General features: G+C 35.1%; 1 protein-coding gene across 1 annotated transcript in view; it reads right to left on the bottom strand.

Moving 5' to 3' along the window:
• Nucleotides 1-342: 342 nt before the first annotated feature.
• The window catches only part of LOC126886647 (zinc finger protein 234-like), a 61151-nt gene continuing 35822 nt past the window's right edge, over nucleotides 343-25671 (bottom strand). The window contains exon 3 of the transcript XR_007698731.1: nucleotides 343-2835. The gene's annotated coding sequence lies outside the window, so the exon portion shown is untranslated. The remainder of the gene's footprint in view (nucleotides 2836-25671) is intronic.

Here is a 25671-nt window from a genome sequence, read left to right as displayed (position 1 = left end):
AATTTATGTAATAACATGTTTGAACAACAAAATTGTTTTGTTTTTTGTATTGAAATGTGTAAAATTTTAAACAAAACTTTAGTGCAATATAAAACAGAAATTTACGGATATCGTTAAAAAATAGATTATCTTTGAGGGCAACAGTAGGACAACTAACCTTTTTTTCCAATTATTTTTCACTTTTTTATGAATTAATATAAATTGATAAGTGACGCATGTAAAGTTAAATACTCAAACAAAATTCCATGTAAATCCATTCAAATATAAAAAAGTTATTACTGAAGTTTCGTAACATTTTCAATTGCGTTTTTCTCGAAACTACATTATTTTACATATCCTACTGTTGCTTTGAGGCGACGATATGCGGATGACACAGTTATCATGTCTTCAAATTCTGTAGCAACAGAAGCATTCGAGGTATTGCAAAATCATTTTTTTAAACTAGAGAACTGGCTTAAACTGTGGCGAGTCCAAGTCAACAGTTTAAAATCAACACAGATAACATTTACTTTAAAAGGTGTCGGGCTACCGGTTTCTATAAATAACGCTCCACTACCAGTCAATACCGTCGTAAAATACCTGGGAATTCATTTAGACAATAAACTTAATTGGGGCACCCACATCTGGAAGAAACGTCTTCAACTCAGCTTAATCTACAGGAAAATGTATTGATACAGCTGGTTCCTAAAAAAACTGATACGACTCTTAGTAAGATTTGATCATTTTGAGCAGTGTATGATTGGTCTGACATTATATTATATTTATTATGACAGACAAATAATAAAATAAACAAACAAACAGCCATTTTTTGAGGTTGAAGTTATCTGACCAATTTTAAGATTTGGTAGTAACAGTGACAGTATGTAAATAATAAGTATTTATCCTTCAAAATATAATAAATTAAATATAATTAAACTCATATTCATTATATCACACCTCATCAAAAGCTTTTTACAAGAACATAGTCAGCGATTTTGATATGGCTTAGAGACATACTACATCAAGATCGCCTATAAATCGTGCTGGTAATTGCCTTGCAGCGAGACCAAAAACAAAAAGAAGAGGAAGAAGAAAGTACACTGCTCAATTTTCTACAAAATACGTTTTAAGAGTCGTATCAGTTTTTTTGGAACCAGCTGTACATGAGTCGAAAATCAAATCTCAGCCTGGAAAACAAACTTTTGATTTATAAATGTATTTTAAAACCAATATGGCTATATGCAGCACAAATATGGGGAACAGCAAGTAAAACTAACATTCAAAAACTTCAACGATTCCAATCAAAAGTATTGCGCCAGATCTGCAATGCCCCTTGGTATGTTACGAACCACAGATTACACCACGACCTGCAGCTACCAACTGTTAGCGAAGCAATATCCGCTGTAAATTCCACATATAAGACCAGACTATCCTGACATCCAAACCCGCTCGCCACGGACCTGCTCAACATTTTGCATGAAAGAAGATTGAAAAGACCTGACCCTAGTCAAAAATAATAATAATTACGTTCACTTTTTCAAAAATGTTAATAACTTATGGATAAACTTGCTGCCTTGGTACAAAAGCCGAGGTAGTTTTGGGAGGGGTCCAGACCCCATGGACCCCTCCCTTAGATAGAAGTAGAAGTATGAAGAGACAGATGGATCCGGCTCGTTTGCATGCCTGTCGAAGAACAGTAGCTCAAAGTAGATAATGATGACTAGAAAAGATATATAGTAAGATAAGAATAATGTTCTGAAAATAAATAAAGGAGAATAATTGCTAAAGAAGAACAAATTAAATAACACTAACAAATTATGGGCGCCAAGAAAATGATCTTCGATCACTCTCCCAGGTATCTTACACTGCTGTCAAATATTAAATATATAAGTAAATGTAAATATAAAGGAATAATAAAAATAAATGATATACAAAATGAATCAACATTTATAAAAAATAACTACTAGATTTTTAACAATCTCTGAGTTAAATCAAATTGAATATAATGTGACTCTAACATGACAAAAGTTATCGTTCAACATGATATATAATATAACAACAGTCCTGTTATATGTATGTACAAAAAGATATACCTCTTACTTATACATAGGGTACAACTCACATGAGATTTCTAGCAAATGGTTATAGTACGCTTACTACGTACCACTAAATTGACACCGACAAAGATGAAAATAATATAAATAAATAGGCATAAGCCTGACTACGAGAAAATACTATAATGAATTAATCAAAGTTAATGAATGAACGCTAAAGAAATGAAGTTAGGTAAATATACAACGACTTAAATTAACCGAGCAAATGCAATGAAATAAAGTAACGACGAAATACTTGGGAAACAAGCAAATAATACAACCTAAATTTACAAAATGACATGAAATCGACTAAATTACCAATAAAATATAAAAACCTAATACATTTTTGGCAAATATGCCGAGCTCAACATACGATACCGCAGGTTTATACATGAGTTTGGGAACGTACTTAACTTTTATGTATATAAAAAAACAAATAAATGCAAGCTAAATCTGAAAAAAAAAAACAATTATTAACATAATACATCAACCAAATGTCTGCAATATAAACCACAATAGATACTCATATCACCACACTGATTGTTCCCAACCAAACCCGAACGACTCCTAAAGAGGTTGCTGCTGCATCTCCGGAAATGAGCACCAGGATGGTTTCAAAAACCATAACTCCTGTAGACCCAGGTGCGAAGACAAAAAGGAAAGGAGCCGGAATGTCCCCAAAAAGCTTGTTCCCCAAAGTGACTATTGGTTGGAGATTGGCCTCTCGGTGGTTTGAGGTGGTTTTAAGTTTTCACATAGGTGGCTAGAAAAAACATAATTCCCGTTTATTTCAAGGCCTCGTCTCACCATCAAACAATTTGATCAAACAGTTTGAGCAAACTCCGGAAGTACGTCAAAGTGACGTCACAATTGCAGTTTTTTTGAAATTCTAAAAATCTGTGCTCTCACTATCAGTCTAGTTGGATCAAATTTTTTGTATTGAGTTCTCTAACTTGTTTGTACTTTATTTAAAATTAAAATTTTTCATTATCATCCACAATGAACATTAAGGATGTGACGTCACTTTCAGTTTGCTCAAACCAGTTTGATCAAATTATTTGATGGTGGGATGCGGCCTTCAATTTCCCACTGTACGACAAATTAAAGAAAGGAAAGAAGAAAAACTCGGAAAGTGTTTTTAGGATAGAGAGTAATGTAAAAAGGCCATTAGTTAAACACAAAAAATTTACTGAATACATGACAAAATATGACCTTCAAGAATTTATGTGATAAGTTCAAATTACAGACGTGGATTTGGGATTTAAATACAGAATAAATATGCTTTCTTTAAACTAATTATAGGATATTTCTTAATGATGGAATAATTCAAAGATAAAAGATACAGATAAATAGCTAAAAATTAAGGTTAGGATTTTCTCTGAAGGAATATTACTTAAATATTTTGAAATAATTAAAAGATATCTACTAAATTCACTGAATAAATTTACACATAGGTATGATTTAATTGGAAAAATTATATGTCACCATGAAATGGCTACTGACAGTTATAAAAAATTATTATAAAAACAGATATCGCTAGTTACCGTGTGAAACGATGATTTTATGCAGAAATCCCATTGTATTGATTCCTTCCAAAGACTTCTGAAGAAGTTTGGTGATCCATACTTCGAAATTCACACATTTTAACTAAAACGAGGTCTAACCTCTAAATTTGACCTAATTTTGTCACACGCCACCCCTACTAGTTGAATCTCCAACCACAAGTGACACGGAATTTCTCTGTTCTCCAAAATTAAGACTCGGAACACGAAATCAAATTCTCCGCTAGGTGCGTATATTACAAATCAACAAGTGATACCAACATACTTAGGTGTGGCATCGTTGCACGAAATTTTAAATATAAAAGATAATAATTAGAAATGGTTAATTACCCGAAAATTAGAGAAATTAATTAAGAGATCAAGAGAAAATAATTATAAAAATAATTAAAGGACGATAAGCGTTTGAAATATCGTTACGAAATATGCATGTCAAAATATTAATCAGATAGGACTTAATAGTATGCAACCAGGTATACGTCCAGTCGCAGAAAGGGTTACCTAAATTTGGGACCAATTATAAGGATTTGTTGGTAGTATGTTTAGTGAATTCGAATTTTATCGGTTGGTTCATGTGTCAATGACCGTTTCCGCCTCGTGAGGGGGCAGGAGACAGCACAACGATTGATAGTCACTTAAGCTTCTACCATCATCCGCTCATGACTTGACCCTCCAGCGATCATTGTCCGAAGCCATTTTGTTTTATTTCTGAAATTATTATTTAGTTGGAGATTCAAGAAATTTAAGTGGGAAGGAAGTTTTTGGTTTATGTTGAAATTGTTGATGAAAGTGACGTTTTAGTTTCCATATTGGAATATTCTGGACAGTGGGTAAGCCATTTTTTTTTTGTTCTTGTCAAGGAAAAAATGACCATTTTCTCCCTTTCAATATCATACTCATATCAATAAAATTGTTATTCTATAACCATTAGGTCTTAAATAGTCCATATCAATATCAAATTTATGTCCCCTACTGAGAAAAATTCTTTAAAAATTATATTTCTAGTTCAAAATGATTTCTGAATTAATGACATTTTCCTTTCTTTTAGTATCTACGTCTGTAAAGAAATCCTTATTGTAACATCCATATTTTAAAATCATACTTTGTAACAAGTAATCTTTATCCATATTATTAGTTGTTCAAAAATATTTCTTCACATGCCTCAAAAATCAAGGTCAATGACACTTCGCATATATACCTTAGTAATTCAACTTTTTATAAGTTTTTATCTTCCTACATGTCCTGTTTCAAGTTACTCAAAAGAAGTAAGATGACTGAAGGATTTTTGTTTTCTTTTAGTCGCTGGAGGAGGAAGAAGATTAAGTCAGAAAAACTGATTAAGTTGTTGGATATGGAATACAAAAATAATTTTGGGGATTTATGGAAATTTTGGTGTCTTATGGAATGGTTTTTTTTTGTTTGTGTTTTTATGGATTAGTTGATTTGCCTGTACTGAGTACCTCCTAGTTGGTGACAAGTCTGCCACCCTCCTAAGGTTGGGGAACACCGGAAGATATCTTGCGTGGGCCTCCAATCATCACCCTTGAAGGAGTTGGAGAAGAAACCCATCGTCACTTTGTAGAAGCGACAGGTTTTTATAATTAAATTTGCATGTCAATTTGTTTAATAATATTTTTCACCTTTGCCTATGTTTGTATCAATAACTTTTAAATAATTCTAATAATAATATACCTTCATTTTTCCTTAAACATAATTAACATATAATATTCAATAATTTTTCAACACTGTTTAAATTTCATTTAAACATACGAAATAATTTAAAATATTTCGTCAAGTTCCATTTTCTTTAATGTCAATGTGTCATTATACGCTGTGAGTTCGTACGTAGAGGGGATATTTACAAATTCACGAGCGCCAGTAGTGGCAAGTCTGTAAACGTTTACCGGAAATTTGACATATATGTCAAAGTGATTAATTTAAAATTAAAAACATTAATTATAAAAAATATTAGTTGGTCAAAGCTGTGGTATATATTTTTACCTTAAATATACTTACGTTTTAAATACTGAATTTAAGATTTTTTAATGCTCCGTAATAAGTAATTATAATTTAATCTAAAAATCTTAGCGCCATCTACACGATAATTGTGAAAGTATCCGAAGTAAGAAATTCATATTTTATCAATAGAAAGTCAAAATGATTAGCAAAATCTTAAACAAATCGATTACAATTTAATTACTTTTTTGCGTTGTAAATGTTAAGCGATAACAATTAAATAATAAATTTAAAAATTACCGGTGAAAGTTGAATTAGTAATCCGCTAGGAGCGCCACCAGCGAAGCTCAGAGCGTATAATATATTTGTATGTATAGTTTAAGATTAGCAATAAGTGACAATGTGTAAGAAAATGAAAACAATTCACCGTGCTCTGGACTGTCACAAAAAAAAACTTCAAGTAGAAAAGTTGAATTTTTGCCTTTTTTTAAGAAGCAATACCTCTCAGACATAATTTTACGCAATACTTTGTGTAAAAGTCAAGATAGTTTTTCCCTCAAGAAACAGTACCTTGTTCCTCCAAGTTTTACGCAATACTTTGCGTTGAATATAGTTTTTTGCACTGACTGTGAGAAGCAATACCTTGTTCTCACATTTTGTACTCCAGATAACACAATACTTTGTGCTACCAGCAGACAACCTCAGCCTCCACCCTTTGTGATCCAAAGACGAACATTTTTTGCGTTTATTCGTATAAGTTTGTGTCACGGACTATTCACAACATGTCTGTAAGTTTGTAAGTTAAGTTATTGTTATATTTATTTCTAAAGTTCAGCTAGAATAGGGTTTTCAGGTTTTTTCATTTAACTATATATTATTTGTACTCTTGTTTACTATTATTTTGTTTTTCTCATTTACAATATACAATTGTCCTAGTTATACGTTCTTTTTAATTTATCTTTAGCTTTAGTGGAATTATATGTCAGCTCATTTTTCTCTTTAGTACCTTTGCCATCTACAGTATTTCTTTTGAGGCACAATATTGATATTTCGATATTAAAGCAAGAGCTCTTCTATGTAATGACCTACTGCAGAAGCAAGAGTTTCCCAGGGACTTAAAGGAAGCGAACTTAGTTCTACTCCTGAAGCCTGGGAAGCCCCCCGATTCGGCAGCCTCTTATCGGTCAATATGCCTCCTGGACTGCCTTGGTAAGTTCTATGAAAGACTTATCAAGAAGAGACTGGAAGTCATGTTGGAAGATGAGAGAGCGTTATCTAATCAACAGTACGGATTCCGGAAAGGCAGATCGACAGTAGATGCCGCAACCTGGATAAAGGACTCGGCAAAGGCAAGCAAGAAAAGGTGGGTAGTCCTTGTTCTGTTGGACATAAAAAACGCTTTTAACTCAGCAAACTGGGGCCTCATTGTAGACAGAATAGTCGAATGTGGAGCTCCGGAATATTTGTCCAACATAATAAAGGACTACCTATCTGAAAGAACCGTATGCATATCAAAGAAAAAGAAGATGAAAATGACCGCGGGAGTACCCCAGGGGTCAGTCCTGGGACCCTCACTATGGAATATATTATATAACGGGGTACTAGAAATAAACAAAGAGAGAGGAGTAAAAGCGATTGCATACGCGGACGATCTGGCCTTACTAGTCGAAGGCGATTGGGGCATAATAGAAAAAGTAAACCAAGCAATAAAGAGAACCGCGGAATGGATAGAAGAAAACGATTTAAAACTTGCAGTAGAGAAAACTGAAGCGATAATCTTGAGGGGACCGAGATACAGAAACAACATAATATTCGAGTACAATGGCTCCGAAATAAGACCCCAAAAGACCGTGAAATACTTAGGCATCACGTTAGACGATAGACTAGCATTCGGACAACACGTTCAGGAAGCATGTCGAAAGGCTGAAAAAAGGACCTCGGTACTAAACAAGTTAATGCCAAACATAGGGGGCCCAGGATCACAGAAAAGAACAGTTATGTTACAATCCATTCTATCGATAGTATTATACGGGGCCCCGGTATGGTACGAGGTCCTCCGGATGAAAAAATATAAAGACATGCTTCTCAGGGCACAAAGGAAACCTCTGATCAGGGTGTGCAGCGCGTACAGAACCGTATCAACCATTGCGTTACAGGTGGTGGCTGGTTCTGTGCCGGTGCACATCCTGGCTGGAGAGAGAGTCCGAATGTACCAACGGGGCAATAGGTTCAGGACCATTAGAAAGAAAGAGAAGTATAGAGTTGTGGCAGAGGGAATGGGCAGCCGAAGTCGAGAAGGCGGTCTGGACGAGATCCTTGATCCCGGATGTGGTGAGGTGGTGCGGGTGTCGGCATCGGCGCGTCAACTACTACTTCACACAGTTTTTGACGGGGCATGGATCGTTCAGAAAATATACCCACCGTATAGGGAAGACCGCTGACGATCTGTGTCCCGAGTGTGGGGTGGTTGATGACGCGCGGCATGTCGTGTTCGTGTGCCCTGCGTACCATGCGGGGCGTGCCGAGCTGCAGCTGGGTCTGGGATCCCCTCTAGGTGAGCCACACGAGCTAATGGACAAAGCCATTAATAGCAAGAGAGACTTCGACCTGGGCATTGCTTTTGTCACCAAAACAATGAAACACAAGGAAGAGAAGGAGAGGCGTCTGCAGACGGGATGACCACTATATTTATTTATTTAAAAAATGTGTTTGTGTCGTGGCGGGCAGTCAGAGGGGGGAGGACCCTTTACATCCAAACCACACTGACTGTCTATTTTTATTCTTACATAGTTTTATTTATTTATTTTATTGTAGTTTTATTTATTTACTTAATTTTATCTATACAAGTAATCGTCTTTTGATCAATTTTATCTTTCTATTTCCTGTTTATGTTCTCTATCTTTACTTTTTCTTTTCTCTTTTGCTTCTTTCCTATTCTTCTTTTCTCTTTCTTCTCTCTTCTCTAATTCTATCTCCACTTTCTCTTTCCATGTCCTTTTACTCTAGTTCTTTCTTTGTATGTTATACCATGTTTTGTATCGTTTTGGGCAGTCAGTGGGGAAGGACTTTTTACATCCAACCTACACAGACTGTCCCATCTAAATGTCAGAATGAATGGGTGGACGAGTAAGTGTGCATAGATGAAAGTAAGGAATGTTTGGGGTTAAATGAAAGAAAGTATGAATGGGTGGATGAGACAGCGTGGATAGATGAAAGTATGAATGACTGGAGTTGCTCGTAACTGCCAACTGACATTCTCTGGTTCGTTCCATCCTGGGCTGGGGACACCCCGGTCGACCTACCCGCGCACGGGTTGAGCTAGGCGGTCGCTTCACCGGCCTGTCTGGTGCGAAGCGTGCGCGGGGGGCGGCCGAGCGGCCAACCAATCCATGGAATGCACGCTAGAAGTGCCGGAGGGGAGCTATGAGTAAGGTCGATGGGTCAGATATGCTCGTTAAGAGCGGTTCCAGACCCGTCGGCTGGAGAAAGAGGAGGTGGGTTTAGTCGGTAGGCGGCTCGTGATACAGAGAGGGCGGGCCGAATCCGACACACCTGGGACACCTTCCCAGACGGTCTTAAGAAGATTCCCACCTCGAAAAAAAAAGAGCTCTTCTACACTCACCGGCAGAGAAAACGGGCACCCCAAAAAATGGGTCATTTTTAATGTCTTGTATTTCCTAAACCTGATGTCCGATTTAAGTAATTTTTTAATATGTTATAGCCTTATTCTTTATCAATATCGCTGTAATAATATTGTTGCTAGACAGGTACATTGTCATTGTATACAGCGTGTACGAATCAAACTGTGTTTTTTTCTCAAACTTTGGAACACCCTGTGGAAATACTGAAAATACTGAAATTATAACCAAACTATAGCCTCAGGTTTTCTTAACATTCTGTTTTTTGATTCATTCGCTTATGTTGGATAATAAAAAAGTTAAGCACTTTAACAAGTACCCCTGTTTTTCGTTAATACAGAGTGTTTTTAAATAAGTACGGCAAACTTTAAGGGGTAATTCTGCATGATAAAATAATGACAGTTTGCTTTATAAACGTATGCCCGCAAATGCTTCGTTTCCGAGATAGGGGGTGTTGAAATTGTTCTTACAAACTGACGATTTATTTATTTCTCTAAAACGGTTTGTGATATGCAAATGAAATTTGGTAGATTTTAAGAGGTAGTTATTGCGAATTTTTTGGCATACAATTAAGAATTTTATATTCACCATTGGCGTGCATACGGGTATAAATATTTTAGATATATCCCGTATGCACGCCAATGGTGAATATAAAATTCTCAATTGTATGCCAAAAATGCGCAATAACTAGCTCTTAAAATCCACCAAATTTCATTTGCATATCACAAACCATTTTAGAGCAATAAATAAATCGTCCGTTTGTAAGAACAATTTCAACACCCCCTACCTCAGAAACGAAGTATTTGCGGGCATAAGTTTATAAAGCAAACTGTCATTATTTTATCATGCAGAATTACCCCTTAAAGCTTGCCGTACTTATTGAAAAACACCCTGTATTGACGAAAAACAGGGGTAGTTGTTAAAGTGCCTAACTTTTTTATTATCCAACATAAGCGAATGAATAAAAAAACAGAATGTTAAGAAAATCTGTGGCTATAGTTGGGTTTTAATTTTTGTATTTTATAAAAGCTAGAACATTCCACAGGGTGTTCCAAAGTTTGAGAAAAAAACACAGTTTGATTCGTACACCCTGTATACAATGACAATGTACCTGTCTAGCAACAATATTATTACAGCGATATTGATAAAGAATAAGGCTATACCATATTAAAAAAATTACTTAAATCGGACATCAGGTTTAGGAAATACAAGAGATTAAAAATGACCCATTTTTTGGGGTGCCCGTTTTCTCTGCCGGTGAGTGTATTTTACGATCCTGCACCTGTGCTTGTACATCTCTAATCCAAGATATTTTCAAGATTTTTGGACACTTGGTTAACTCAATTGTTAACATAAGTTGTTTGGTCCTTCGAGCCGGATCTTAAAGGCTCTATTCTGCTCTAATCATTGTTCTCAATTTATTGCACAAACCCCGAAATTTCCACTTTGTGAAAAGTTCAAAAATTCCACTAAAATCGTCCTCAAACGTTTTCTCTAGTACCTCTGAAATCCTAAATCATCTGACAACACCACCCAAGCACCACAATAACGATAATCTTGTTCCAACTCACAAATTTCTTGCTAGACTCCCTTATTAGCGTTCCAGGTTTTCAAATATAGTGGGACAATTGTATACTAGATTTAATTGTTGGGTTTAAACCAAACGGAAAATGGATCTTGAAAAATCGTCAAAGTCACGGCGTTTAGCTAAGATTAAAATTACCAAAATAAGCAATTGGTTGACAAAGAATGTGGATGATTTAAATATTCACTCTGTTAAAGAACGAATTGTTCATTTAAAGGAGGCCTACACTCTGTATACCTCTTCACAAGATTTGCTGGACTCTGAGGAAGATTATGACAATTCCTCAGAAGATTCGGATGTTATTGATAATTTATATTTTTCTATAATCTCAACTTTGCAAGATAAGCTACAAAATTTTCAATCACCCTCAAGTAATGAATCACACAATTTAAGTTCCGAATCAGTAGGTCACAACTCTAGTATTTCTCATAAAACAGTAAAACTTCCCGAACTAAAAATAAATTCTTTTAATGGCGACATTAACAATTTTCAAACGTTTCATCAAATTTTTTTAAGTATAATTGATTCAGACTCTTCTCTGTCAACTATTGAAAAATTTGTCTATTTGCGGTCGCTGTTACAGGGCGAACCATACAAGCTAATAGAAAACTTGCCACTTGTTGCAACTAACTATCAGTTAGCTCTCACCACATTAGTTAATAGATACTCAAATAACAAATTGATTATTAAGAATTAGCTTTCTAAGATCATTGATTGTCAAAGTTTACAAAACAATGCCCATTTTTCACAATTGCGAGATCTATGTATCAAATGCATACAACTCTCTTTTGAACCTGAACCTCTCACCTGAAAAATTGTTAAATTTAATTTTGATATATCTGGTCTCTAATAAGTTAGACTCTAATACTCTTAGACAATTTGAATTTACCTCAGAAGGTGATCAAATGGATGACTTCAGTAAATTCTTAGAAAATATTAATGTTCGTGCCAAGCATTTGAAAAACTTACACTTAAACTCTCATTCGCCAAAACATGTAAAGCATTCTCTACACACTAGCTTTGATGATAAACAAAGCAGTTCATCGACTCATTCTAACTCTAAAGGCCGCGTCCCACCATCAAATAATTTGATCAAACAGTTTGAGCAAACTCCGGAAGTACGTCAAAGTGACGTCACAATTGCAGTTTTTTTGAAATTCTAAAAATCTGTGCTCTCACTATCAGTCTAGTTTGATCATTTTTTTTGTATTGAGTTGTCTAACTTGTTTGTACTTTATTTAAAATTAAAATTTTTCATTATTATCCACAATGAACACTCAGGATGTGACGTCACTAACTGTCACTTTCAGTTTGCTCAAACCAGTTTGATCAAATTATTTGATGGTGGGACGCGGCCTTAACAATTCTTGTAGTTATTGTAAAAGAAAATATCACTCAATTTATTCATGTAACGATTTTAAAGCTGAGCGTGTTAACATTCGTAGAAATTTTGCCAAACAACATTCACTTTGTTTTAATTGCCTGGGCAGTAAACACTATCAAGGATTGCGTTTCTAAGAGAACCTGTTTTCATTGTGGACATAAACACCACACTCTTCTACATTTTGATTCTAATAAACCGGGTAATAAAGATCCTCGACCTCATAGACCTAACGTAAACATTGCAGAACAAAAAGAATCAGTCACTCTCTCAAGAACATGTCGCTCCGATTCGTAATGAACCACGTTCCGATTCTCCATCGCAAAATAGACCCTCTACTTCGAAACAAAAAGATTCAATAAGTTTAGCTACTTCTAAGGTCAATAGTAGGGATTCTATTATATTATTGGGTACATTAGAAGCTTACATAAATTCTTCGAACGGGAAAAAAGTATTTGTGAAGGAATTGCTTGATTCAGCCTCTCAAATATCTTTTATTAGAAGCTCACTGTTAAAAATTTTAAATATTCCTTCACAACAACACATAGTAAAGGTTCGTGGAATTGGCTGTTTGTCTAGTGACTTCAACCAGGACACCACAGTTCGCATAAATTCGGTATCTTCTAAGTCATATTTGGATGTTTGTTGTTTGGTTTTGGATCAGATCACATGCAAACTTCCTCAAGTAACCATTAATGCAAATGAACTGAATATCTCTCCCGAAATAAAACTTGCCGACAGTAGTTTTTGCACTCCTTCAGAAATTGATATACTTTTAAGCGCAGAATATGTCAGAGACATACTTTTAGATAAGGTTATTCATCTCGGTAAAAATTTACCTATATTGCAAGATTCTACCTTTGGTTTTATTGTAGGGGAGAGTTGGATAAAACGGGATACCTAGCCTAGAGACCCAACTAGTGGTGCTATCAATCGGACAACGACGAAAACTTGTTATCAGTCGTCATTTTAACATTCTCAGTTCGTTTTACCTCGATGCCACTATTTGATGAAAAGTTGTTGTGTTTAGAATTGTTTGACTCTATTTTTTTGATACTTTGTACTTTTAAGTGCGTTGTTTTCTATATTATACTGCCTACATATATAAAAATATAATTGTGGTGACTATTACATTTAATTAGCAGTCATTAACGAATATTCTCATGTGTAGTCTACCTAATTTTACTTTCACATTTAGGCAGCAGCCACTTTTGTTTTGAAAAATGTCTGAGTTGGACAAAACGGGACACTTATAAGTTGGATAAAATGGGATACAGTTTCTTATGTCCCGTTTTATCTACCTATTTATTTGTTGGCATATTATTTTTTTAAATAGAGATATGAAGCGTTTTATCATACCGCAGAGAAGAACTACATTTTTTATGTGACTTTTGTTCTAATATACGAACCTAGTCCTAAATAAAAGATCTTATTTCTCATTTTGCCATAAATTATAAAAAACGCCTATTTTTAAGTATTTGACTACTGAAGATATTATTCTTTCAAGAGTAAATTTTACTATACAATTTAATGTCTACTTAATTTAGACATAAATTAAGTTTTAGATAATTTTATACAAAAAATTAAATATTATAAACCTATCCCGTTTTATCTAACCGTGGTTGGATAAAACGGGATGTGTAGGACTTTAATAAATATTTTTTTTACTATTTTCCAGTTATTAAAAATAGCTAAAGATATGTGTTTTGTGTGCTGCAATGAATGTTATACCTATAAAAAATAATAATATGATAATTTCTTTAACATATTTTCCGTGGTAAAAGTAAACAAGAATGGTATCCCGTTTTGTCCAACTCTCCCCTAAGTGGTCGCATACCAAATTCGTGTATAATGAAGAAACCCTCTCATAACATGTATGAAAATCACTTAATTACGTGTCATGCAAACAAAGACTTTTCGGAAGAAGAAAACTTATCGCAATTGCTTGAATCCTTTTGGGAATCTGAAGAAATCCCACTTTCCATCTCTAATAGCTCAATTCATCCTGCAGAAACTAACTTCTTACAGTCAGTAAAATTTCTTGATTCAGGTAGATATCAAGTGTCTCTAAACTTTAAAGAAATAGTCGATGACTGAAACGTCGGTAATTCTCTCTCTGTAGCAAAAAGTAGATTTTTTCAATTAGAAAAAAAACTCCACTCGAACCCTGGTCTATTTGAAGGGTATAAAAAAATTATTGATGATTATTTAACAAATAATCAAATTCAACAAGTTCCATTGGCTATTAGAACTCCTCAAAATAAGGAAAATTATTTTCTCCCACACTTTCCAGTACTCAAAGACAATTCCTCTAGTATTCGAGTAGTATTTGATCCCAATAGTTCTAGTTCTACAAATTTCTCTCTAAATAAAGTATTAGACAAAGGTTTTGTTTGCCAACCAGATCTGTTTCAAATTCTCGTTAGATTTCGTACCTTCCGCCAATCACTAACCTGCGACATAAAGGCTATGTACATGCAAGTTAGTGTTTCTGAAAAGGATAGACATTTGCTCAATTTCCTGTGGCGTGATAATCAACGAGATTCTCTAAAATGTTACCAATTGACTCGATTCCCTTTTGGATTAAACTGCTCTCCTTTTATCGCAACACGTGTTTTAAAGCATATTGCAGAAAACAACTCAGATGCATCACTCGCATCACAAACTATTTTATGCTCCACTAGCTCCATTTATGTCGACGACCTTCTCAGCGGCGCAGACACACCAAATGAGCTGGAGATACTCTTTTCACAACTTTCTTCATTGTTACAAAGGCATAATTTCTCTTTGCATAAAATACATTCTAACAATGTAGAATTTGTAAATCGACACAACCTAAATCCACACTCTGAAGTGAATTTAAATTTGGAAAATTCATCTTCTAAAGTATTAGGTATTAAATGGTCTTCGAAAGAAGACACATTTTCTTTCTCTCCCCCGTGTATGGATTTTGAGCCACCACTCACGAAAAGAAAAATCTTAAGTGTGATTGCACGATGTTTTGATCCCTTGGGACTAATCTCACCATGTCTGTCAGCTGCAAAATTATTGTTGCAGAAGCTTTGGATTGCAACTCTCTCATGGGATGAGCCTATAAACGACTCTACTTTAATGAAAGGGTGAGACAAATTAGTTGAAAATTTTAGTTCAATTCAACAACTGAGTTTTCCACGTTGCTTAGTTTTAGATACGGACGTTGTAAGTTTTCAGTTGCATACATTTTGCGACAGCTCAAAGGTCATATTCGCCACTTGTATATATCTCAGAATACTCTATAATGATCAGTCAGTATCATCTCATTTGATAACATCAAAAAGTAGAATTGCTCCAATAAAACAAAAATTAACAATTCCGCGCCTGGAATTAAATGCAATTTTGTTAGGTGTTACTCTGACACAAAACGTTCTTCAGATCTTACACAATAGATTCACTATTTCAAGTACCCATATATACTCAGATAGTTTGATAGCTCTCACATGGTCGCTCTCTAAAAAAATTCTCTTATACGCCTTATGTTCAGAACAGGGTAAATAAAATACGATCTATCAATGATACATTCATTCATCACATTGGCTCTTCGGATAACCCCCGCTGATATTCCCACAAGATGTAAAAATCTAGTAAATGACCTAGACCTCTTTAAAATGTGGACGACTGGTCCAGATTTTCTAAGAAATCCAGAAATTGATTATTCTTCCTTTAAATTAATTCCTCTCACAGTGAATGTACCTGAATTACGTACAACACAAACCTCATTAGCTAATATCGTAAACAAGGATCTCGAAAATGATATACTTAAACAGATTTTCTCTCGCTATTCAACATTCATAAGAATGCAACGTGTTTTGGCACAAATATTGAGGTTCATAACTAATCTTAAAAATAGAAGATTGTCAACAGCTCTAATTGTTGGACCCTTGTCTGTCGAAGAGATCCATAAATCCACACTCACTATTATTCAATACTTACAACTTAAGGCATTCTCTAAGGAAATTTCAGAACTGAAAAACAATAAACCACTTACGAATAAAAATTTCAGATCTTTGAACCCCTTTTATAACCCGTCGGATTCTATCCTAAGAGTAGACGGTCGCCTTGAGAATGCAAATATTTGTTTTGACCAAAAACATCCCATTTTACTTCCAGGAAAAAATTATATAGTCTCTCTAATGCTTCAAAATACACACATCTCATTAGGGCATATTGGTGCTCAATCAACTCTTTCACACTTCAGACTGAAATACTGGCCTTTGAATGGACTTCGTCAAGTCAAACAGGTCATTCACAACTGTGTCAAGTGTCACAGATTCTCCACGAAACCTTCCACGCAGCTTATGGCAGATCTGCATTATAATCGTGTGATTGGTACACGTCCGTTCCAGTATGTTTCGGTAGATTATGGAGGATATTTGCATGTGAAATCCTCTCACCTTCGTAAAGCTCCCGTATATAAAGTTTATATTGTATTTTTCATATGTACCACTTCCAAATGTGTTCATTTAGAGTTGGTGACTGGTCTTACTGCTGAAGCTTATATACTATGTCTCAAAAGATTCATAGCTCGACGTTCTGCACCATCATGCATTTGGTCAGACAACGCCACAAACTTTTACGGAGCCAAGAACGAGTTGCATGAATTATACAAATTATTTCTAAAACAAGATGTTTCAGATGAAATCAGAGATTTTTGCACAAGTAATTATATAGATTTTAAATTTGGTACCCCTTTGCACCCAGAACAGTTCGGACTTCACGAACGGGGAATCCAATCTGCAAAATATCATATTAAACGACTCATAGGGAAGGAGATTCTTACTTTTAAATCTTTCTATACAATTTTGTGCCAAATGAGGAATATTAAATTCCCGTCCAATCACCAAACTGCCATCTGATCCATCTGACCCTAGTTGTTTAACGCCAGGTCACCTTCTTATAGGCAAACCACTCATGGCACCTTAAGAAGTAGACGTCACAGATTCACCAACAAACAAGTTATCGATGTATCAAAGAATTTCTCAGATACAACAGCTATTCTGGAAGAGATGGTCAATTTATTATCTCAATTTACTTCAAAATCGCCCAAAATGGCAAAAAATCACAGACACACCTTAAGTTGGGGATGTTGTTTTAGTCAGAGACGATTTTTTCCCTCCACTTAAATGGAATATCGCTCTCATTACAGAATTAATTCTTAGTAAAGATGGATTAGTTCGAAATGTTAGATTAAAATCTAGAGACAAATATTATACTCGCTCAATTCGTAAGATCGCCCGTCTCCCTATCGATACAGGGTACGATTAAATAGTAGTAGCAGTTATGTCTTGAAAATACATTGCTAACATTTAGTTTTTTGTTTTCTTCTTCTCTTCTCGGCGGTGGGGAGTATGTTTAAATTTCATTTAAATATACGAAATAATTTAAAATATTTCGTCAAGTTCCATTTTCTTTAATGTCAATTTGTCATTATAATATATTTGTATGTATAGTTTAAGATTAGCAATAAGTGACAATGTGTAAGAAAATGAAAACAATTCACCGTGCTCTGGACTGTCACAAAAAAACTTCAAGTAGAAAAGTCAATTGAATTTTTCCCTTTTTTTAAGAAGCAATACCTCTCAGACATAATTTTACGCAATACTTTGTGTAAAAGTCAAGATAGTTTTTCCCTCAAGAAACAGTACCTTGTTCCTCCAAGTTTTACGCAATACTTTGCGTTGAATATAGTTTTTTGCACTGACTGTGAGAAGCAATACCTTGTTCTCACATTTTGTACTCCAGATAACACAATACTTTGTGCTACCAGCAGACAACCTCAGCCTCCACCCTTTGTGATCCAAAGACGAACATTTTTTGCGTTTATTCGTATAAGTTTATGTCACGGACTATTCACAACATCTCTGTAAGTTAAGTTATTGTTATATTTATTTCTAAAGTTCAGCTAGAATAGGGTTTTCAGGTTTTTTTCATTTAACTATATATTTTTTGTACTCTTGTTTACTATTATTTTGTTTTTCTTATTTACAATATACAATTGTCCTAGTTATACGTTCTTTTTAATTTATCTTTAGCTTTAGTGGAATTATATGTCAGCTCATTTTTCTCTTTAGTACCTTTGCCATCTACAGTATTTCTTTTTAGGCACAATATTGATATTTTGATATTAATGCAATAGCTCTTCTATTTACGATCCTGCACCTGTGCTTGTACATCTCTAATCCAAGATCTTTTCAAGATTTTTGGACACTTGGTTAACTCAATTGTTAACAAACACATTTTATATTTCACCGTTATATCATTTAATTAAAATAGTCTGAGGATTATAAACTATCTGGGAAGGTCCTGTGCACAGTATCTCGGTTTATAACCTATTTAATAATATTTATTTCATTGGTCAGGTATTTTCAGGTTTGTTACTTCCGATCAGATGTGAGATTGTCAGCCAATATTGTATTCCTCATTAATAATAAGTTTGTACACACATCTTTAGGTCAATGAACTGTCTAATATAATAAATTCATTACATATTTTTTTTCATATTGTAAAACCTGCGTTATCGACAGGAGCGTACTAGCCTAGTACGTTGGGTAGTTAGCTAGTGTATAAAATTGTATATAGGGTTTATAGGTATTTTTTTTATTAAATTTGGTTGTAAATACATATATGTTTTATTTCCTATAATTTCTAATATCTATATAAAAGTAATAGTAATATAATAGTAATAATTAAGTGCAGGCAGCAGTATAAGTCACTCGGCGAAGCATTCATTAAATACTTCCCTGGCGCCCCAAAACCGTTCTTCTGAATATCTTCTTGGTCAGTAGTTCTTTTCCTTTTCATTTCTTTTCTTATTTTAATTTATTTTCTTTAACACTCCAGTACTTCATTATGTACCGTCTTATTTCGGGCGTGCAAATACGGCCTGATCTTCTCCCGAGTCCCCTTGATAAAGTCTCTTAAATATCCAGCTAGCCTAGCTTCATAAACTTCCACAACTAAGTATACTACCCCTTCAAAGCTTATATCTATTCTGTTACATCACACTTTATTCGTTACAACTTCTTAATTCGTTACAGTGTCCCGAATAAAGTGCGTGCCTCCTAGCGGCGGGATACGGGCAACAATACATTGGCTTATAGGGCAGTCCTTACAGTAGGGATCCTGGCCTATACAGAAAAATGCAGGCGGGTGTGGGGCAATACTGCACTTTGGTTGCATTGGTGGTGTATTGGCTAAACGTGCAGGGCAGTGTATGGTGCTGATAGAAAAGGCATTCAGGCATCAAATATCCAAACAAAATCTGTTCAGGCCATAATAATGAAAAGACCTTCTCCAATGATATAAAAAAACTTATACTGAAATGATGGCATCTCCTGAGGTAAAATGTGCCGGAAGTAAAATGAGCTTCCGTTCGGATTTCCGGGTGAGGACTACCTCAGGGGGAACACCATTGCAGGTTAGAAAAATCAGGATAGGGTCATGGAATCTTGGTAGTCTTACAGGTAAGAGTCTGGAGTTAGTGGATGCGCTCAAACGAAGGAGAGTTCAAATTGCTTGCATTCAAGAAACTAGGTGGAAAGGACAAAGGGCAAAAGAACTAGGTGAAGGATACAAATTGTGGTATGCAGGGAGTAGTAACACTAGAAATGGAGTTGGTATAATTGCTGATAGTGAAATGAAATATAACGTAGTGGAAGTTGTAAGAACGAGTGATAGAATGATGTCAGTGACATTTGTAATTGATACAGTGGTATTGAATGTTGTGTGTGTGTGTGTGTGTGTGTGTGTGTGTGTGTGTGTGTGTGTGTGTGTGTGTGTGTGTGTGTGTGTGTGTGTGTGTGTGTGTGTGTGTGTGTGTGTGTGTGTGTGTGTGTGTGTGTGTGTGTGTGTGTGTGTGTGTGTGTGTGTGTGTGTGTGTGTGTGTGTGTGTGTGTGTGTGTGTGTGTGTGTGTGTGTGTGTGTGTGTGTGTGTGTGTGTGTGTGTGTGTGTGTGTGTGTGTGTGTGTGTGTGTGTGTGTGTGTGTGTGTGTGTGTGTGTGTGTGTGTGTGTGTGTGTGTGTGTGTGTGTGTGTGTGTGTGTGTGTGTGTGTGTGTGTGTGTGTGTGTGTGTGTGTGTGTGTGTGTGTGTGTGTGTGTGTGTGTGTGTGTGTGTGTGTGTGTGTGTGTGTGTGTGTGTGTGTGTGTGTGTGTGTGTGTGTGTGTGTGTGTGTGTGTGTGTGTGTGTGTGTGTGTGTGTGTGTGTGTGTGTGTGTGTGTGTGTGTGTGTGTGTGTGTGTGTGTGTGTGTGTGTGTGTGTGTGTGTGTGTGTGTGTGTGTGTGTGTGTGTGTGTGTGTGTGTGTGTGTGTGTGTGTGTGTGTGTGTGTGTGTGTGTGTGTGTGTGTGTGTGTGTGTGTGTGTGTGTGTGTGTGTGTGTGTGTGTGTGTGTGTGTGTGTGTGTGTGTGTGTGTGTGTGTGTGTGTGTGTGTGTGTGTGTGTGTGTGTGTGTGTGTGTGTGTGTGTGTGTGTGTGTGTGTGTGTGTGTGTGTGTGTGTGTGTGTGTGTGTGTGTGTGTGTGTGTGTGTGTGTGTGTGTGTGTGTGTGTGTGTGTGTGTGTGTGTGTGTGTGTGTGTGTGTGTGTGTGTGTGTGTGTGTGTGTGTGTGTGTGTGTGTGTGTGTGTGTGTGTGTGTGTGTGTGTGTGTGTGTGTGTGTGTGTGTGTGTGTGTGTGTGTGTGTGTGTGTGTGTGTGTGTGTGTGTGTGTGTGTGTGTGTGTGTGTGTGTGTGTGTGTGTGTGTGTGTGTGTGTGTGTGTGTGTGTGTGTTTGTATTACATTTATTATGGCATCATGTGTGTGCATTTTGCTACGTTATGGCATCTGCGAGCTTTGTGGCATCATACACGCGATGCCATAAAATTTTAAGTCGATTTTTAGCATCTACGGCATTATATTGTCACAGATGGCGTCATTTTAATATTTTGTAATGTTTTGGTGTGTATGACGCCATAAGATGATATCGTTGTACATTCACACACATGTATTTGTTATGGCATCATTCTCGCTGCGTATATAGTGCTGCCCCCTACGATTAAAATAATATGTGCATGAAATAATTTACACTCCTTTGGAACATGATGCCATTAGGTACGAGCTATCAGAAGCGAGTGGTGTGTACCTAATTTGCGGAATTATATCGATTTATACTTTGTTAGTTTTTTGTTGGTGTTGTTGTGGCCGTTATAAAGATAATGTAGTGTGTGTGATGTTATCATGACAATGTACGTAAACTTCAAAAATATCACAGGTCAACCAGGGGCAACTGAAGCTCGAAGGTTTTTGGTGGTTGGTGCACTGAATGTGAATCTGGGGTCAAAATTGTTGTGTCACGTCAAGTTTTCGAGATATCCTAACCTTTATTGTATTATTTTTAATATCTTATTTTTGATAACTTTGAAATAAATGAAATATAAAATGAAAATACTGAAAGCCAAGGGTAAACTAATGAACTACACGCAACATAGAGAATTTAATTTTAGAATGTGACCTAACAGTAAAAAATATAGAAATACCTAAGTACAAAGAAACCTTAGGAAGATAGCAACAAATGAAAGACTAATGGAAAAAGGACAAAAATTGGCTATGGTTTCATAGTTATTGAAGGCATTAAATGGAAATGGAACCAAAAAACAAGCAGAATAGAAAAAGTAACAAACAATGCAGAACCAGCTAGTTCATAAAACTAGCTGAAGAAAACCGTGACCAGACATCTCGTAACGCGACAATTCGTAACCGGACAAGTGGTAACGGACAACTCGTAACGGCGACAGTTCGTAACAGCGACACTTCATAACGGCGACAGTTCGTAACTATACAAGATCGTAACGGACAATTCGTAAACGTCCAAATTGAATTATTCTGTTTATGTTTGTTAACGTGAAAACTAACTGTTATTACAGTTATAATTGAATGTTTATCAATTTAATGAATCAGGATGAACATGTTTAATACATTTTATATTTCGTGTTTCAGAATAATATATTAAAAGTCCTTAATAACAAACAAATATTTAAATACATACAAACTTTTAACAATATTTTTAAAAGTTTATCCCTCTCATTGTTCCTTAAATTTACATATACCTAGACAAAGGACTAATGAAGTAATTAATGAAATCTTTAAGCCGGCAACCGTCTTTAGACATTCCCAACTTTTTAAGTAAACATTTTGTAAAGGAAAACAACTTTTCTTCTTCTTCACTTGCCTTGTCCGTTGCGGACGTTGGCTATCATCATAGCAATTTTAATTTTGTTTGCGGCGTTTCTGAATAACTCGATCGATGTTAGTCCATACCATTGGTGTAAGTTTTGAAGTCATGAGTGTCTTCTTCTTCCGGGTCCGCGTTTGCTTTCTATTTTACCCTGTATTATTAGTTGGAGTATATAATATTTATCATGTCTCACAATATGACCGAGGTATTCAAGTTTCTGTTTCTTAATTGTGAAAGAGATTTCTTTTTGTTTTCCCATTCGGTGCAGTACCTCTACGTTTGTGGTATGAGTCGTCCAGGATATTTTGAGGATACGTCGATACACCCACATTTCGAATGCCTCCAGCTTTCTCATTAATGTTTCCGTCAGTGTCCATGCCTCTGCGCCATACAGCAAGACTGGAAATAAATAGCACTTTTGCAGCCATATTTTTAGTAGGAGAGATATGTCGGATCGGGTGAATATATTATTAATGTTGTTAAATGTTGCTCTGGCATTTCAATTTTAGATCGTATTTCGGTTGTTTGATCCCATTTGGAGTTGACGACTGTTCCAAGGTATATATACGAGTCAACGTGTTTAATTAGTTGGTTTTCTATTTTTAATTTTCTGGCAGGTTTTTGAATTTGGCTGACCAGCATCCATTTTGTTTTATTTATGTTGAGGTCAAGTCCTCTTTCTTCACTCGTTCTTTGTACCCTGTCCATTAAGATACTGTGAAAAACAACACTTGTCCAAAAATTAAAATTTTGGCAAATCAAGAAAAACTTCCCAGACATCTGTTGTTTTCTATAGAAACATCCAAATGTTCTATGTAGTTTACTCCGGACATCATAGATTTTTACAAAACTAAATGTGTCGGATGGATAAAGAAACTACTATTCTATGAGAAGAATACATAAAATCGAATTTTCTTAAAATGGACATGTATTGTTTTTCAAATAAACGCTTCAATTTTAAAAATGTTTATTCTGATACTGATTTATTAAATTGATTATTTTTTTCACCCGTTAAATTCTGACGTTTTTGCTTTTTCAGCCAATCACCACGCGTCTTTCTAGCCAATCATTGAGTGTAATACTGATAAAACATCCTCTTCTTTGATAAAACAGTCTCTTCCCTAATAAAACTTAAGGTACCCTAAATTTCACATAACACGTACATACCTTAATTACGAACGACATTGGAAAATCTCATATTAGTTATAAAAATTGTGTTTTTAATAATTGTTCATTTTCGATTTAAACAGTTTTTTATGTATTAACAATATAATAAATAAATTGGTTCATTTTTATTTCATAAAATAATTTATCTATAACCTACTTAAGACATTGATCTTAGTTGTCTTAAAAATATTTCACAGATGCCCGTATTTACTAATAATACATATTGGTTCACAAAATAATGTTTTCAAATACCACTCGTCCTCTAAATTTTGCTTGATAAATTTTTTCGTTTTCATACTTAAACTTCTTTATTTAGAGTAAAATCACTCAAACAAACCGAAATGGATAAAATTATCATTCGGTTTGTTTTCGTAATTTTACCAAATAAAGAAGTTTTCGTGAAAACAAAAAAAAATATCGATAAAATTTAGAGGACTCGTGGTATTACCTTTGATAAACATAATTTCATTTATAACTGTTTAACAGTTAGTTTCAACGTTAACAAAAATAAGCAGAATAATTCAATTTGGACGTTACAAATTTGTATAGTTACGAACTGTCGCCGTTATGAAGTGTCGCCGATACGAACTGTCGCTATTACGAATTGTCCGTTACCATTTGTCCGGTTACGAACTGTCGCGTTACGAGATGTCATGGAACCGAAGAAAACACAAAGACGGAACGAGAAACAAAACAGGCACAGTACAGGGACATGAACAGATCTAAAGATAATAACACAAACGGAAGGAAAAACAAAGTACAAGTTAAGCACAGAAAAAAACAAAACAATTCTGAAAATGGCATCATGGAAAGTAAGAGGTATAAATGGAAAGGCAATAGAACCTAGAAACTAGAAATAAGAACATTGAAGCAGTAGCTTTAACAGAGACAAAGAAGGAAGGAAGAGGATCAATAATATTAGAAAAAGGAATGTTACTAATATACAGTAAAGTGGTAGAAACGAAGAGAGCTCAGGCAAGAGTAGCGTGCATAATAAAGATGAATATTATCAACAAAGTAAAAAATTGGATATATTACAACGAACATATACTAAGAGTAGACGTAGATATGGATACAGAGGAAACCAATACAAAACTAATCATATGCTATGGACCAGATGAAGACGCAACAAAAACGAAAATAATGAGTTCTGGGATAAGTTCCCAGAAGTGATAAATATTTGTACCTACAGAGAAAATTATGATCACAGGAGACATGAACAGTAGAGTGGGAAAAGAAGCAGAAAAAGGGAGCAATGTCATTGGACCTTATGGGGAGGAAAAAATAAACAAAACTGGAAATTACCACTCAAATTCTGTCTAGGTCTAGACAATAGCCTGGTGATTATGAACACACACTTCCGGCATAAAAGTATACACAAGATCACAAGAGAAGTCAAATCAAGAGAAGAACAATCAATTATGGACTATACTATAGTGGAAAAGGCAGAAGAACTGGATAAGAGACGTAAGGGTGAAAAGGTGTTATGAAATTGGCAGCGACCACTATATACTGGAAACCACATTCAAAAGCAAAAGAAAAGAAATAAAAAGGAATGAGAGCATAAACAGAAAACACAAAGAAATAATAAAAAAATTATAAACAAGGGAAGAATCAACGAATCAACGAAAATAATATACACAGAGGAGCTAGAGAAAGAGGTGGAAAATGAACACGAAACAACAGAAATAATAGAAGAAGAATGGGAAAGATTTAAAAATGCGATGATAAAATCAGCTAATGCAATATGTGGGACTACAAGAAACAATAACAGAGAGAAACTAACATCTTGGTGGAATGATGAAGTGAAAAGATAAATAAAAGAAAAGAAGAAATTATAAAAACAATACGTACAAGACAAAACACAAAAAAATATGAAAATTATAAGAGGCAAAGAACAAAAATGAAAGAGATAGTGAAGGAAGAGGAAAAGAAAAGTTGGGAAAAATTCGGAAAAAAAATGGAAGAAAACAGCACAGAAACTGTAAAGTTATTTTATAGAACACTGAAGAACCTAAAAAGCAACAAAGAAACAATGGTGAAAAAAATCATGAACAAGGAAGGAACAATAA

Source organism: Diabrotica virgifera, chromosome 6 (genome assembly GCF_917563875.1).
Source record: "Diabrotica virgifera virgifera chromosome 6, PGI_DIABVI_V3a".
NCBI lineage: Eukaryota > Metazoa > Arthropoda > Insecta > Coleoptera > Chrysomelidae > Diabrotica > Diabrotica virgifera.
Note: the sequence above shows the minus strand (reverse complement) of the source record. Positions and strands in the feature narration are given on the sequence as shown.